Consider the following 11,968-nt stretch of genomic DNA (forward strand, 5'->3'; position numbering starts at 1 on the left):
TTTGGTCAGGTTTTGAGGAATCAGTTTTTCATCAAAAAAAAAAAAAAAAAAAAACCTGATACAGGAACTGTATTGCAAAAACGTGGTGTGAATGCAGCCTAACATAAGCATATGATAGATAGATAATGAGATAGAGAGATAGATATGACATATAGATATGAGATAGATATGAGATATAGATATGAGGTGATAAATATAGACATTAGCCCAGAATAGACACATGCATACATCATACCCGTGCTGGTCTCTGCAGCTGCATCACACTTCCCAGCATGTACTCACCATACACCCCTATAGAAAGATAGCACACAGTCAGCTCTGCTACATCTGGCCCTATATACAGTGTATAGTAGAGTGCACAGCCCCTATTACTCACCATACACCCCTATAGAAAGATAGCACACAGTCAGCTCTGCTACATCTGGCCCTATATACAGTGTATACAGAGTGCACAGCCCCTATTACTCACCCAGTGCAGTAGACAGGTGGTGCAGCAGATCAGTCCAGGTTTTGGGGTGGGGGTTCATGCACAGCACCTCTCTTTCTGGCAGCTGTGTGCACTGGGTACATATAAGGCTGGCAGAGCCGGATGGCTGTGGTGTTGTTGATGTAGTGCAGGCTGTGCTGCAGGATTGGGTCTCCTTCCTCCTCCTCTCTGCAGCTCCCGCACTGTGCTCTGCCCTGGTTGCTGGCGCTGGCCCCGCCCCTTTGTCACGTTGATTGACAGCAGGACTGCCCAATGGCGTGCGGGGGGACGTGGACGCCACTAGCGGGATGGGGATGTTGTTGTTGTTGTTGCTGTGACACTTCAATGGCTTCTAGTGCACAGAGGAAACCGTGCAGCTGTGACTGAGACATAGTAACACGCAACACTATAGCAGCGTTCCAGCTGTTGCAAAACTACAACTCCCAGCACGCTCGGACAGCCGAGCGTGCTGGGAGTTGTAGTTTTGCAACAGCTGGAAAGGAAAACTATGAGATAGTGTTGCCCATAGCAACCAATCACTACTAGGGCTGTCCAGGAATGCTAGGAGTTGTAGTTTTGCAACAGCTGGAAAGTAAAACTATGAGATAGTGTTGCCCATAGCAACCAAACACTACTAGGGCTGTCCAGGTATGCTGGGAGTTGTAGTTTTGCAACAGCTGGAAAGGCAAACTATGAGATAGTGTTGCCCATAGCAACCAATCATCACTAGGCTGTCCAGCCATGCCGAGAGATGTAGTTTTGCAACAGCTGGAAAGGAAAACTGAGATAGTGTTGCCCATAGCAACCAATCACTACTAGGGCTGTCCAGGCATGCTGGGAGTTGTAGTTTTGCAACAGCTGGAAAGGAAAACTATGAGATAGTGTTGCCCATAGCAACCAATCACTACTAGGGCTCTCCAGGCATGCTGGGAGTTGTAGTTTTGCAACAGCTGGAAAGTAAAACTATGATATAGTGTTGCCCATAGCAACCAATCACTACTAGGGCTGTCCAGGCATGCTGGGAGATGTAGTTTTGCAAAAGCTGAAAAGGAAAACTATGAAACTATGAGATAGTGTTACCCATAGCAACCAGTCACCACTAGGGCTGTCCAAATGCTGGGAGTAATAGTTTTGCAACAGCTGTGAAGCCACACTATGAAATAGTGTTGCCCATAACTACCAATTGCCATCTTGGGCTGTCCGGGCATGCTGGAAGTAGTTGTTTTGCAACAGCTGGAGAGCCGCCGTATGAGGAAGACATAGTGGCCCATTGCAACCAATCATTACCCAGGGATGCGGGGAGAATGATGGGAGTTGTAGTTTTGCAACAGCTCTATGAGGGAGATAGTGTTGCCCATAGCAACAAATTACTGCCCAGGGATGTATGCACTTGCTGGGAGTTGTAGTTTTGCAACAACGGGAGAGCCACATCATGAGTTAGATAGTGTTGCCTATAGCAACCAATCACAGCCCAGGCCTGTCTGGGCATGAAGGGAATTGTAGTTTTGCAACAGCTGGAGGGCCATACTATGACGAAGTGTAGGCCCATAGTGACCATACACCACCCAGGGTTGTTCGGGCATGCTGGGAGTTGTAGTTTTGCAACAGCTATAAAACCTCACCCATTAATTTGATAGTGTTTCCCATAACAACTAATCACAGCCCAGGGCTGTTCGAGCATGTTGGGAGTTGTAGTATGTAGTATTGTAACAGGTGGGGAGCGGTATCATGAGGTAGATAATATTGCCTTTAGCAATTACAACCCAGGACTGTCCGGGCATGCTGGCAGTTGTAGTATTGATACAGCAGGAGAGCTGGATCATAATGTAGATAGTGTTACCCATAACAACCAATCAGAGTCTTTGGCTATCTGGGCATGCTGGGGGTTGTAGTTTTGCAACAGCTAGAGATGGACGAGTCAGGGTTTGGTGAATACCAGGAGAATATTACCCACCTGACTGCATTGTGCCAGCTGTAAAGTATTATAAGAGACAAAAAACAGACCACACAGGGCGCCTAGTGCGTTATCCCAAATATCCGAATAGGTGTACAGAATTGTATTGTGCTCACCTGGAGTGCAAGTTAAATGCCCATATCACCCAACACAGTGGGTTTAGATGTCTGGTAGATTCCTTGGAGTGCTGCAAGGCCGTAGGGATATGGAGACAGACCGAGGTCCGTCCACAAATGGTTCAGCTGGAGTCTGGAAAATGATCCCCCTCTAGGCGCTACTTCTCTGGATGGAATCACACAAATGATGGATCAGAATAAAGTTGCATTTTTTAATGAATTTACCAATGACGCGTTTCGGGTATTCACCCTTCCTCAGATTGGCATGCCAATCTGAGGAAGGGTGTATACCCGAAACGCGTCATTGGTAAATTGATTGAAAAATTCTACTTTATTCTGAACCATCCTTTGTGTGATTCCATCCAGAGAAGTAGCGCCTAGAGGGGGATCATTTTCCAGACTCCAGCTGTAAAGTATGGCAGAGGAGGGATGTTACTATGGGGTTGTTCTTCAGGGGTCGGCCTAGTCCTCTTAGTCCCAGTAAACTTTAGTAGAGGGACATCTTACCACTATATCAGTCCATCATAAACCTCTGGCACCACCGCAAAGAATATATAGAACATACCCACATCATACTGTAGTGCTGTACGGATGTGACAAAAAAACACCTTTTATCAAATATATACAAATGAGGTATTTAGAGCCCTTGGGGGAGGGGGTTGTAGTTGCAGATCTAGTTGCACCATAGCAGTCGCTCAGATAACTCCCTTCGCCATTCCTGTCTTGCAAGAAATAGCCGTCCCTCAGCGAAAATCTCAAGCATGCACATTAACTTGATTCTTTTTTGCTCCTTTTTGTGAATAATATATATATATATGTGGTAGCTTGGGGGTGTGGGGTATATGGGGTGTAGCTGTGCAGTACTTTAATGCGGTCTGTTTAACCCTTTCTACTCGAGACGCCGGGGTGAGGGCTCCTCTGCAATGCTTGTCCTACCGCCACCCTTCCCAAAAGCGATAGGGAGGTATGAAATAATTGAATGTCCACAACCAGAGAGTTTGCTGAAAACAGTCGGAACTTTTACTGAAGATTTTATGCAAGCTTTATAACCGGAACAAGCAAAGTCTCTTAGATATTGACAGTGGTTGGGACCTTAAGCGTTTTAGAGTCCATAGACTGATATGCACTGTTCCGCTGGATTTAGGGGATTTAGTTGAGGTCCGGCAGTCACGCTAGCTTTAGCGGGGATTCAGTTTAAGACTCACGTTTTGAGTTTACGCTGAGGCCAGCAGGCTTCAGGCCTAGGGTTGTCTTTGCAAGTTGCACGGATCTGTCCTCTCTGAAAGTTCGGAACCCAAGAGAGCGATCATTGGCTGCAGCTCCCTTATATCGGCAGGGGCTGGCCTTAAGCTGATTGGTCCAATACTTCTGTCATTTATCTGTACAAATAGTTATGGGTAATCATGTGACCCAAGGACCTCCAAAGGTACTCCAACATAATATAGAGGAATTAACATAGTCACATGACCGAAGGTCCTGCGACGCTACCAAGGTAAGCATACTAACATACATTATATTAAAGGGAACCAATCATGAGATTTTACCCTATATAATGCTTGGCAAAGCATTATATAGGGTAAAATTCTTGTCCTCACCATCCCCGGGGGACGCTCCTGCCCCAGGGATGGTGAAGATATGAAGTTATAAACTAGTCACCCCCGCCGCCGTAAGTAGTCACCTGGGCGGGGATCTCCACTCACCTACTCCCGTTCTTCTGCCGGCAGCGACACCCCCTCCGCTTGATTGATGGGCCACGTCATTGTTCCGCTCACTGAACAGACGGAGCAGAGCAATGACATGGCCCATCAATCAAGCGGAGGGGGCGTCACTGCCGGCAGAAGAAAGGGAGTAGGTGAGAAGAGTTCCCCGCCCAGGTGACTACTTATGGCGGCGGCGGTGACTAGTTTATAACTTCATATCTTCACCATCCCTGGGGGCAGGAGCGTCCCCCGGGAATGGTGAAAATAAAGATTTTACCCTATGTAACGCTTTGCCAAGTGTTATATAGGGTAAAAATCTGATGATTGGTTCCTTTTAAATATATACATTTAAACATAACAAAATTAGAAAAGAGAAAGGCAACTAGGGGCTGTCCCACCTGGGGGACCCTACCTGAACGTAGTAACTCTGACTTTGGGGACCACCATACAGGGTACGGTATGCAATACATATATATATATATATATATATATATATATATATATATATATGTGTGTGTGTGTGGTGGCCCAGTACGGGAGTTGCACCCCTGTACCCTAGCTGCCCTGTACGGCAGACTCCATGCAGTGACCCCTCCATGCAGTGCACTGGTGTTCTACCAACTCCCTTAAGTGCCTATGTTATGCAGTATGATGTACATAGAATGTGTTATAGCTTGAAGACCTGTTGTCATGTGATTAACCTGTTGTCATGTGACCCAGTGAGGTATCAGTGACCATGTGACCTAAAGGTGACCTATGGGACCCCTCCTAGTCTCCCCCATATAAGCCCTGGGTGGAGATAGCTCACTCTCTTAGCTCTTTCTGTTTAGCTGAGTTGCAGTGAGGTCAAGTCCTGTCAGATTGTGTCTGGAGTCCAGTGGAGGCCTAAAGTCAGTCCAGCAGCCACGGATTCCCAAGTCCATTGCCCCACAGAGCCTGGTAAGCTACAGAAGGGGTGAAGTCAGTCATAGTCTGTCATAGTCAAGTCAGTCCAAATCATCCTGCATCAAGTCAGCGTGGCCTGCAAATGACAGTATGCAAATTATCCAAGTCCACTATAAGTCTCAGCAAAGCTTAAAGGGGTATTCCCGAAAAAACTTTTTTTATACCGACTGGCTCCAGAAAGTTAAACAGATTTGTAAATTACTTCTATTAAAAAATCTTAATCCTTCCAATAATTATCAGCTGCTGAAGTTGAGTTGTCCTTTTCTGTCTGACAACAGTGCTCTCTGCTGACATCTCTGCTTGTCACGGGAACTGCACAGAGTAGAAGAGGTTTGCTATGGTGATTTGCTTCTAAACTGGACGGTTCCCGAGACACGTGTCATCATAGAGCACTTAAACAGAAAAGAACAACTCAACTTCAGCAGCTCATAAGTACTGAAAGGATTAAGATTTTTTTAATAGAAGTAATTTACAAATCTGTTTAACTTTCTGGAGCCAGTTGATATATATAAAAAACATTTTTTCCTGGATAACCCCTTTAAGGTCTCTGGAGTCATTGGTCACCTCCTTGGGCCTAGGCAAGCTGTATAGACTGTTACACCTGTCTGACTCAGTAAAGCTGCCGTTGTTCTGTAACTTGGCGTCAGAGTCATTATTGTCCCCGTACCTAGCCCAGGATCCAGCGGTATACTTTCGGGTGGTGTAGAGGATAAACCACGCCCCGGCATCACGAACACAGGGGGATTAATGCCATCTGCCCCTAGGTGAATTCCATCTGCCCTCATCACACCCTCACACACACACACACACATATGTATATATATATATATATATATATATATATATATATATATATTACACTGTACGGTGGTATCTGTTGTTTGTACAGTATGGTTGCATTATTCACATGTATGGTCTGAGGGTAGTAGTTATTTTTCCAGTACATTATGTGATGCATTTAATTTTGAGGGTACTGACAATGTCTTTTCAGTGCATGTCTATAACCGTACCTGTGAACATCTATTTCTCTGTGCACCCATTGTCCTATTGTTGTACCTTGGCTCCACTTGTGACAAAACCTCCAAAATTTGCCTTTTTCGTTCAGAGTACTGTACAGACAGTGCAAGACAAACAGGAAACATCCAGTCATGAATGACCAATGTGGAGAAAATGAACTGACTCCCATGTCAGGACCAAAACAATTACGAAAAGTGATGAGAAACTACTTAAAGGGCTTGTTCAGTTTTACATGAGTAAACCTTATTAGTCATTTTGTAATGGGAAGTTCTATACCTTTGTGCTTTAATTCTTTTTGACTTTTAAAATCTTCACCTGCAGAGCTTAAAAACCATTCGGGCTCAATGCAAAACTTACAGGGACATGAATGCTATGTGTGCAACAGGGCCCCATTAAAGAAGCCCTTCAGGTTGTTGTCTTTTTTGCCCATATCATGCACATTTGTTTCATTCCATCACAGTGGCATTCATTTCATTACTGTAACTGGGTCATGTGATCACCAGTCTGACCCACAGAAAATCCCTTCGCCTAATGTGTCAGAGGAAGTGGTCAGTCCTTGCCCAGTTGACTTCCTGTGAACTAAAGAATGACATCATTACTTACTAGATTTGCCCTCCCAGCTCTATCTGTATACTGCTACTATCTCTATGGGATTAGGATATATAGTAGTTATACACCTCCCCTCCAGCTCTAGCTGTATACTGCGGTTATCTCTATGGGTCCCGGGTATATAGTAGTTATACACCTCCCCTCCCAGCTCTATCTGTATACTGCTGCTATCTCTATGGGATCAGGATATAGAGTAGTTATTCACCTCCCCGGAAGCTGCGTTCACATGTTGCATTGTTTGCATTTTTTTTTTTCTGTTTTGACATCATTTTCCAGAATTGCAGAAAATTGGTGCTCATTCCTACAATTGCGCAAATTGCGGTAAAAGCTGAACACAGCTTAATGACTTCACATCTTTATAAAAGCAATATTTCACTAAAAAGGCACTTTGAATAAGAAAATCCATTAAAGAGGTACTTCGGCGATAAACATCTTATTCCCGATCTGAAGGATAGGGGATAAGATGTCTGATCGTGGGGGGTCCCGCTGCTGGGGACCCCCATGATCTCCGGCGTGGCACCCCGATCATCCGTGCAATGAGCGAACTCTGCTCTGTGCCGGATGACTGGAGACTACAGCTGCCATGCCCCGTCCATTCATGTCTATGGTAGGACGTATGATGGCTACTTTATAGCTGTCACGCCCCCTCCCATAGACATGAATAGAGGGGGCGTGACATGATGTCTTGAACACGGAAGCTCAAAGCTTCCGTGTTCCAGACGCCACCACTTCTGACCAGGAGATCGCGGGGGTCCCCAGCGGTGGGACCCCTGCGATCAGACATCTTATCCTCTATCCTTTGGATAGGGGATAAGATGTTTATCGCCGGAGTACCCCTTTAAAACAGCATGTAGTATAAACTCACCCCAACACATTTAGGCTTCTGGTTGCTTGAGTCTAACCTGGTGATTAGGTTAAATTGCAGTGATGAGACTCCACCCCTTCTCTCTGCAAAGCCAGAGCCATGTAGAGAGCATGAGAAAATTATTTCTGTTCTGAAATAGAATCAAGATGGCTAAAAACTCATCCAACCAACACATCAGATAAAACAGGAAAGCACAAGGCATACTTCCCGGAATGCCTCTTTATGTCAGGGAGCCTGCAGGGAGAATGCAGAAGACGTATATGCCTGAGACAAGTGCTGTGCGTGGTGCTGGGTAGTGTGTGACGGTGAGGAAAGGTCCGATACAGAATGGCTAATGCGTTGTTGGAGGCTGCGAACTGTAAGGGTGGTGAGATGTCGCCATTACCAATGGAGAGTAAGAGGCACTGAGAAGTTGAAGCCGCTAAAAGGTCATGGGCCCTAATGGTAGTGTGGTAGAGGGTGTGATGCAAAGGGCAGAGGAAATTACCCTAGGGGCAGATGGCATTAACCCCTTGTATTTGTGACACCAGGGCATGGTTTATCCTCAATACCACCCAAAGGAATACCGCTAGATCCTGGGCTAGGCACGGGGGCAATAATCACTCCAACGCCAAGTTACGGATAACAGTATCTTTACTGAGGGTAGACATATGGTAAAGTCTATACAGTTTAGCCAGGGCCCAAGGAGGTGAACAATGCTTGGACTTGTAGTAGGTGGGGTCAATTTAATGCAGGCCACGTTGACATGACAGTTGCTGACTGTGACTGACTTGACTGATGACTGACAATCTGACTGACAATGAGACTGTGGTTACTTGTAGCTGCTTGTGGCTGCAGACTGGACTTGAGGCTCCTATGACTCTGGACTTTCTCTAGGACTTGACTTGACTTCAGTAAAGACTTGTAAGGAAAGAGAGAAGCTCCACCCAGGGCTTATATGGGGGAGACTAGCAGGGAGCCCATGGGTCACTCTTGGGTCATCTGGTCACTGGTACCTCCTGGGTAACAATCACATGACAAGTCACATGGAAAACACTTCCTGAACACATTACATGGTATAATACATTAGAACCATATTTACATGGGGGGACAGATGCAAAGGGGCTCAGGGGATACTATAGGGAGGCTGCCTGACAGGGCACCAAGAGTATGGGGTAACATCTCCCGTACTGTGTCACCATAGTAGGAATGGTGGGGAGCTGAGAGAGTGGGTTAAGGAGAGCTCTCTATGTGTGTTAGGTTGGAGTGGAGCATGCACTGGAGAGCAGGGAGCAGAGAACTTTGCCTACCTTTCCCCTACTTGTGCCATAACTATCTTGTTGGGTTGTCACCACCTAACCCCACACCTGATAACCAGCCACATCTTACAGGAGGATCCCCTAGCCCACTGATGGGCCATTATGGCCCTACCCCCAATTACTGGTGGACTTAAGAAGAGACATATAAGGGCTGCTTGGACTTCTGACTATGCTTTCTCTATACCCCCTGGAATTGTCGACTCACATTAACCACCTGGTTCTGAGTCTTGGCTGATGTCTGGCATCTATACTATTTCTACATCTATGCTGTTGTTTGAGTTGGAAGCAAGGATGAAGCTGAGCCGTCTCAAAGAAAAACACCCAGTGTGAGTAAAAACCCCTTACGCCGACGCGTTTCGGACCACTAGGCCATGATTAGAGGGTTACTCTGCTGCTCAGCATTTGAAACAAACTGTCCCAAACACTGGAGACAGTGCCGGGGGGATTGTTAAGTCATAGCCCCGCCCCCTCATGATGTCAAACCCCGCCTCCTCAATGCAAGTGTTACGCTGAGCGCTCCGGGTCCCCGCTCCTCCCCGAAGCGCTCGCAGCGTTCTTTAATTCGCAGCGCTCCGGTCAGACCTGCTGACCGGGTGCGCTGCGATATTGCTCCCAGCCGGGATGCGATTCGCGATGCGGGACGCGCCCGCTCGCGATGCGCATCTCGGTCCCCGTACCTGACCCGTTCCCCGTCTGTGTTGTCCCTGTGCGCGCGGCCCCGCTCCTTAGGGCGTGCGCGCGCCGGGTCTCTGCAATTTAAAGGGCCAGTGCACCAATGATGGTGCCTGGCCCAATCTCCCTGATTAGTTTCCACCTGTGCACTCCCTATTTATACCTCACTTCCCCTGCACTTCCTGGCCGGATCTTGTTGCCCTTGTGCCAGAGAAAGCCTTTCCTTGAGTGTTCCTAGCCTGTGTTCCAGACCTCCTGCCGTTGCCCCTGACTACGATCCTTGCTGCCTGCCCTGACCTTCTGCTACGTCCGACCTTGCTCTTGCCTTATCCCTTGTACCATGCCTATCTCAGCAGTCAGAGAGGTTGAGCCGTTGCCGGTGGATACGACCTGGTTGCTACCGCCGCTGCAAGACCATCCCGCTTTGCGGCGGGCTCTGGTGAAAACCAGTAGCTACTTAGAACCGGTCCACCGACACGGTCCACGCCAAACACTCTCTGACACAGAGGATCCACCTCCTGCCTGCCGAACCGAGACAGTAGATCCGGCCATGGATTCCGCTGAGGTGCCGCTGTCAAGTCTTGCCGACATTTCCACGGTGATTGCCCAGCAATCCCTAATGATCACCCAACGAAATCACCAGCTGGCATACTTGACCACCGTGACACAGCAACTTCAGTCACAGATACAGCAGCTGCTGCCGCAGATACAGCAACTTCAGTCACAGACACAGCAGCTGCAACAGCAACAACCATCTCCTCCGCCGGCTCCTGCAACTCCTCCGCAGCGACCGGCCGCTCCTAACCCCTGCTTGTCCCTGCCGGACAAATTTGATGGGGACTCTAGACTCTGCCGTGTTCTCCTGCCTGGGAAGGCCCTGCCATGTGCCACACCGCTCGGAGCACCTCTCTCACAGTATCCTTTGCAATCCACCCCTGTGCCTCCCGCCGAGGAGGCTATGCAAGTGGATCGGTCTCGCCTGACCCCTGAAGAGAGGACTCGCCGCAGAAAGAAAGAAGATTTACTTCTATACTGCACTGTGCGTTACCGCACAGAACCCCTGCTCTGGAGCATGGAACTTTTTGTTTTGCCCAAATGCTCCTCTGAAGTCCTCCTCGGTCTGCCATGGCTCCAACGCCACTCCTCTACCCTTGTCTGGACCACCGGGGAGATCATGAGCTGGGGTGCTTCTTGCCACAGAAAATGCCTCACGTCTGCTCCCAGTCCCGTCAGTCAAACCTCTGTGTCTCCCCCTTTACCTGGTCTCCCGAAGGCCTATCTGGACTGTGCTGTGTCTCCTCCTCACAGCCCCCGTCCTGTTAACACTCTGCCCCATGCCAAGCTTGACCCTCTTCCCTCCCTCCCCACCCCCACGCCTTCTTGTGTGCCCGCTGTTGATGTGGTTTCCCGGGGCTTAGCCACCATCTGGAAAAAGACTCTAAAATCCCTCATACTAGCCTCATCCCGGGTGAAGAAGCTTGCCGAAGAAAAAAGAAGAACTCCTCCTGTTTTTGTGTGGCTCTCCACCAAGTATATCCGCTTCCGTGTCCCCAGTTTTAATCTGGGACCACGTTATCTTGGACCCTTTGTAGTTGAGTGCTCTGAGGAGAGATCTTGGGAACCTGAGGACAACATCCTGGACAAAAGTCTTATCCTCAGGTTCTCAGGCTCCAAGAAGAGGGGGAGACCCAAGGGGGGGGGGTACTGTTACGCTGAGCGCTCCGGGTCCCCGCTCCTCCCCGAAGCGCTCGCAGCGTTCTTTAATTCGCAGCGCTCCGGTCAGACCTGCTGACCGGGTGCGCTGCGATATTGCTCCCAGCCGGGATGCGATTCGCGATGCGGGACGCGCCCGCTCGCGATGCGCATCTCGGTCCCCGTACCTGACCCGTTCCCCGTCTGTGTTGTCCCTGTGCGCGCGGCCCCGCTCCTTAGGGCGCGCGCGCGCCGGGTCTCTGCAATTTAAAGGGCCAGTGCACCAATGATGGTGCCTGGCCCAATCTCCCTGATTAGTTTCCACCTGTGCACTCCCTATTTATACCTCACTTCCCCTGCACTTCCTGGCCGGATCTTGTTGCCCTTGTGCCAGAGAAAGCCTTTCCTTGAGTGTTCCTAGCCTGTGTTCCAGACCTCCTGCCGTTGCCCCTGACTACGATCCTTGCTGCCTGCCCTGACCTTCTGCTACGTCCGACCTTGCTCTTGCCTTATCCCTTGTACCATCTCAGCAGTCAGAGAGGTTGAGCCGTTGCCGGTGGATACGACCTGGTTGCTACCGCCGCTGCAAGACCATCCCGCTTTGCGGCGGGCTCTGGTGAAAACCAGTAGCTAC

At 48.6% G+C, this 11,968-nt stretch overlaps 1 protein-coding gene across 1 annotated transcript in view; it reads right to left on the reverse strand.

Moving 5' to 3' along the window:
- Positions 1 to 961, reverse strand: part of BPGM (bisphosphoglycerate mutase) — a 28,169-nt gene extending 27,208 nt beyond the window's left edge. Inside the window, exon 1 of the mRNA XM_056517198.1 lies at positions 470 to 961. The gene's annotated coding sequence lies outside the window, so the exon portion shown is untranslated. The remainder of the gene's footprint in view (positions 1 to 469) is intronic.
- Positions 962 to 11,968: the final 11,007 nt, after the last annotated feature.

This window comes from Hyla sarda, chromosome 4 (assembly GCF_029499605.1).
Source record: "Hyla sarda isolate aHylSar1 chromosome 4, aHylSar1.hap1, whole genome shotgun sequence".
Classification (NCBI taxonomy): Eukaryota; Metazoa; Chordata; class Amphibia; order Anura; family Hylidae; genus Hyla; species Hyla sarda.